The 5,816-nt window shown below is 34.7% G+C and overlaps 1 pseudogene; it reads right to left on the bottom strand.

Annotated features, from left to right (window-relative positions):
* Nucleotides 1-5,017: 5,017 nt before the first annotated feature.
* LOC106993294 (large ribosomal subunit protein eL34 pseudogene) lies at nucleotides 5,018-5,370 on the bottom strand (annotated as a pseudogene).
* Between the last annotated feature and the right edge of the window lie 446 nt (nucleotides 5,371-5,816).

The raw sequence follows: 5,816 nt of genomic DNA on the forward strand, positions 1-5,816 counted from the left end.
CTGGGTCTCAGAAAGCCTTGAATGTTCTGCTCTTCCTCTTGGAACCCAGTCCAGCCACTATATAAATAAACCAAGACTACCTTACTATATGAGAGATATGTGGTCCAGTTGTCCTTGTACCACAGTGGACAGCGAACCCCTAGAAACAGACCCTTCAGACAGGCAGCTGATCACAGACTCATTAATAAACCCAGCAGAGAACAGAGGAACCATCCAGCTGAGCCCAGCACAAATTAGCAATCTTCAGAATCCTGAGCTAAATAAAGCAAAAAATATTTAAATCATTGTTATTTTAAGTCATTATGTTTTAGGGAGGTTTGTTACACACATAAAGGGTATAGATCTTCAATGTAATACTACCAAACTGTTTTCCAAAGTGGTCTTACCTGTTTACATACTGATGGTATCTGGGAGTTCCTATTGCTTCATTTCTTTACTAATTCTTGGTAATGTCAGACTTCGAAATTTTTGGCTGATCTGGTATGTTATGGAATCTTGGCATTTTAATTTGCATATCCTTGATTACTAATGAAGCTAGGTACCTTTTCCTGGGTGTATTGGCCATTTGGATATCCTCTTTTATGAAGTACCTGTTCAGACATCTTGCAGATGTCTCTATTTGTTTGTCTTTGTCTTTTTCTTTTTTCTTTCTTTCTTTTATTTTTTTGAGAAGGGGTCTCACACTATCGCCTATGGTGGAGTGCAGTGGCACGATCAAGGCTCACTGCAGCCTCAAACTCCTGGGCTCAAATGACCCTACCACCTCAGCCTCCCCAGTAGCTGGGACTACAGGGGTGTACCACCACACCTGGCTAAGTGTATTCTTCTAGAATAAATTTTCATTTGCATCTGCAAAGTTCTTATGGGTATTATCAATCTGGAAGCATTTTAAATTATATTAATAGATTGAGGTTTCTTTCACTATCCTATGAAGCAGCTTTTATTTAAAAATTAATATGAAATTAAACTGTTTACAACTTTCTGGGATAAGACTTTTTTCCTCTTCTCTTTCTTTGTCTCTCCCTCCCTTTTCTTTTCCTTTATACTTTATTTGCTTGGCACCAAGGCACCTCTCCTGTAGAAGCTGGGTTACTTTTGGTTCAGCTTTACGTGAGAGTTTAACTCTTTTGAATTCTACTTAATGTAGTGAGTCTCTTATTAGATTTTGGTAAGCCCTAAATTTGAATTCTGTATGTTTTAAATCAGACTTCATAAAAGCTATAGTTTAATTTTGCCTCATTTGTCAAGTCCCCACAGGGTAAAGATAGCTGTTAGTGCTTGGTCTACTTTTTGGTTCTTGGTCTCTTTTAGAATTTAGAATTTGGTTCCATAATTTTTTATTATCTTTTCAGTCTTTGATGCTTTTGAGAAGATTTAAAAATGTTTCATTTAGAATTTTTAGTTGTTTTTAGTAGGAGGATTGGTCCAAATAACATACCTCATCATTTTCAGGAATGAAAATTTTCCTTTTAGAAAGTTTCTTTTATGCACATGCACTGCTGTTAATTTTATGTATCAACTTGGCTAGGCCATAGTACCCAGATGCTGGGCCAAATACCAGTCTAGATAATGTTGTGAAGGTATTTTATGGCTGTGATTAACATTCAAATCAGCAGACTTTGAATAAAGCAAATTACTCTCCATAATGTGGGTGGGCCTCATCCAATCAGTTGAAGGCCAAAAGAGAAAAAGATTAGGGTTGTCCAAGGAAGTGGGAATTCTGCTTCCAGACTGCTTTTGAACTTGAGCTACAACATCAGCGTTTTCCTGAGTCTCTAACCTGCTGGTTGACCCTAAAGATTTCAGAGTTGGCAGTCCCCACAATTGTGTAAGCCAGTTCCCTAAAATGTCTGTCTCTATCTCTCTGCATGTGTGTGTGTGTAGGTCTGTGTCTATATATATGTGCATATGAGTCTTTCACATATATACATACACCCCCCCCCACATGGATATACACACATACCTATCCTATTCTGTTTCTCTGGAGAATGCTTATTAGTATAATACTTATCAGAATGGCTAAAATAAAAAAAATAGTGATAACACCAAATGCTGGCAGAAATTTGGAGAAACTGGATTACTTGCCCATTGCCAGTGGGAATGGAAAATGGTACAGCCACTCTGGAAAATAATGTGGCAGTTTCCTTTACAACTAAAAATGGACTGAATATTCACTCAACCCAACAATTTTACTCTTGGGCATTTATCTCTAAGAAATGAAAAATTATGGTCACAGAGAAATGTGTACATAAATGTTTATAGCACCTTTATTCATAATAGTCACAAACTGGAAACTACTAAAATGTTATTCCGTGGGTGAGTAGTTAAGTAAATAATACATCCATACCACAAAATACTACTAAACAATAAAAAAGAATGAGTTATTGATACATGTAACAATTTGGATGAACCTAAAAAAAAAAGCCATAGGTTACATGATGTGTGATTCCATTTATGAGCACTCTTGAAATAACAAAATTACGGAGATAGATAACAGATTAGTATTTTCTCGGAGTTAAGGATGGGAGAAGAGAGTGGGTATGACAACAAAGAAGCTGCTTGAAGAAGCTTGTATTGATGCTAGAGTTCTGTATCTTAAATTGAGGTCATAGTTATATGAAGCTATAAATATGATAAACTTGCCAAAAGCATATATACACACAGACACATACACACAAATAAGTACATGTATAACTGGTAAAGTGCTAATAAGCTCCATGGATTGTACCGAAGTCAGATGCACATTTTTAATACTGTACTCTTGTTGTACAAGATGTTAACATTTGCAGGGGTTATTAAGTGAATGGTGTATAGGATCTCACTGTACATTCTTTTGCAACTACCTGTGAATTGATAATTGTTTCATATTGAAAAGTTGAAAAGTTTCTTGCAGCCTGACTCATACATTTTCTGGGTTGAGAAAGGTATTTAACTATCTTGGTTTTTAATAAAAGGCAATTTTTACAGCCTTCATCTTCCAACTATGTTGAGTTTAAAGATTTCATATTACTATTTACATCATCTTCACAAAGAAGCTTTATGTCAAGGCAAAGTTTAGGAAGCAGAATGTGTATCCCAGCTTTGGCACGAAGCAACTTGCCTGCAACGTCACGAACCCAGCCTTTAGAAGACTGGTGAGGAAAATTTGGCCTTTGAGCATACTCAGCTGCCAGAAAAGACTTCAACCATAGAGAAACAGAATAATACCATTGTTGCTAAGTGTTTTTTTGGTCAGCATTAGAGTGGAGTGATGACACAACTGTTAATCGGTGCTGAAATTGGTGGATTATGGGATACAGGTTGTCATATTTTTATGGTACTTATGCTTTTACTTGAAAAACCTAGATAAATTATTTTTTTTCAGTTAAGACCTTTTTACATTACAGGAAATAAATATTAATATGGAAAACAACTTCAATACTGAGTCATCATCTACTTTTACTCTTCAAAGTTCTTCAGAGACATTGTTTTCTATTCAGCTATTAGATTTCAAAACAAGTTTACTGGAAGCATTAGAAGAATTGCGTATGAGAAGGGTAAGCTCCTTTTTAAAATGCTTTTGCTAAATAAGAAAACTTGATTTTGTTTAGTTTATTGTTTTTTAAAGAATAAAAAAGACATAAAAATCCCTCTTGTTTAGAAATAAAGTATATAGTCCAATTAATGAAGTAAAAGAGAATAGGACAGATTAAGTCAATGATCAGGGAATGGGAAATAAGAATTTGGAAACTAAAGCACAAAATAAAAGAGGGGTTTTCAGATTAAGTACCTGATAACTCAACTAGTATTTATTGAATCCCTGGCAGTGCACAGATAGCACCCTCTTTAGACACATGGCTGATGAAAAAGAATCGCTCTTGGGGAGATTACATTTTTGTTAAGGTTATTATACAGATGCCTATGAAATGATTAAATAATGAAACAAAGCAGTATATGATTAAGTGACAAAATAAATGTATGTAGTAAATATTCTGGGTTAAAAGAATCAAATATCTTTATTTTAAAAAGTGGCAACTGGGATTTTTTCTTAAAGCATATGTCTAGTATAAAATTGTAAAAGACGAGGCAGGTGGATCACTTGAGGCCAGGAATTCGAGACCAGCCTGGCTAACATGGTGAAATACTGTCTCTATTAAAAATACAAAAAATTGGCTGGATGTGGTGGCACATGCTTGTAGTCCCAGCTGCTGAGTCCCAAGAATTGCTTGAACCCAGGAGGTGGAGGTTGCAATGAGCCAAGATCACACCACTGAACTCCAGCCTGGGTGATGGAACAAGACTCTGTCTCAAAAAAAAAAAAAAAAGTAAAAAATGTTGGTTTCAGCAGGATATCTATATTGTGCAAATCCCCTTAAAAAGCATTTTATTTCTGAGACTTGTATGGGTCTAAATTTTAACTCTATATAGGATAGACTGAACTTGGAAGATTCTGGAGAGAAAAAAATAAACCATAAAACTATTGCAATAATGATATAGAAATGAGTTCACTAGGATGTATATATGACCATGAAGATAGAACAGAAGAGGCAGAAAGAAGAATCAATATAATTTACTGACTTTCTGAAAATAAACTATAAATGAGAGAAAAAGAGCTGAAACAACATTTTTATTATATAATAATATGAATATTGTTCTAGGATTTAAAAATATTGAAATTTATTGTTACAATAAGAAAATTTAAATACCATGGTGTTCATCCTATTTAAAGTTACTTATTAGTGTAATAAAAGCCTGTTTTAAGATGAAATTCTGCTAAAAATAGTATTTTGGATAAGTATTATAAAAAACTGTTTTTTAAAATTAGCTTAAAATGTTCTTTCCTAAGTGAAACAACTTCTGGTCACCATTTAAAACAATATTCTGTTTTATTATGTTTTAAATTTTATACTTTGGTCTGTTTATATTTCCAACTTAAAAAATATGCTTCTTTTAAAAAGCTTCTGAAAAATTTCAGATTAGAAAAGGAATAGTGTTTTCTTCTTCTTCTTTTTCTTTTATTACCCAAGAAAGCTTTATTTTAAAATTTAGCTTTCAAACTCTGTGCTTGTGCCTTCAACACTTTCACAAGGATTTTCTGCTCCTTGATGAAGAAAGCATGTTTGAGCCTGTCATGGACACAATTAGCACACGTGGAACCACCATAGGCTCTGCTGACACGTTTTTTCAAGACAACCTCATAAGAACTTTAGGTCTCACATAACAAACTCCTTGAAGTCTACTTGGAGGCATGCCACATGGAGATTTTGGTGCTTTCCCAACCTTCTTGGTGTAAAGGTAAACAATTCTATTACCAGGGGATTGGGACAAACTCGTTTTGTTAGAGGCTGTATTGTAGGAAAGCCCATGATGATGCGTCAAATGCTGGACCATTTTGAGTGCCTCTAAGATGCCATCCCTGGATGAAGAGGAACAATGTTTTTAATAATCAAATGTAAAAGTACATAATACTAACAATGAAATTCCTCATTGAAAAGAGACCTTTCTTCTTAAAAAGGGGATAAAACTCCCTTACTTTCATTAGAAAAAGACAGTTACTGGTTTTCACATTTACCCTGATGGCAGTACTTTTCCTGCATTCCTAGATTTTCCCCCTAACATTTTAGGAAAATTTCAAACGTACATAATAGTTGAAAGAACTTCACAGTGAGCACCCATCCACCCATTGTGGTAGACAGAATATGGCACCCAAGCATGTTCATGTCCTAATTTCAAGAACCTGTGAATATGTTACCTTATATGGCAAAAGGAATTTTGTAGGTGTGATTAAACTAAGCATTTTGAGATGGAGGGATTATGCTTGATTATTCGAGTGGGTC

This window comes from Macaca mulatta, chromosome 14 (genome assembly GCF_049350105.2).
Source record: "Macaca mulatta isolate MMU2019108-1 chromosome 14, T2T-MMU8v2.0, whole genome shotgun sequence".
NCBI classification, from domain to species: domain Eukaryota; kingdom Metazoa; phylum Chordata; class Mammalia; order Primates; family Cercopithecidae; genus Macaca; species Macaca mulatta.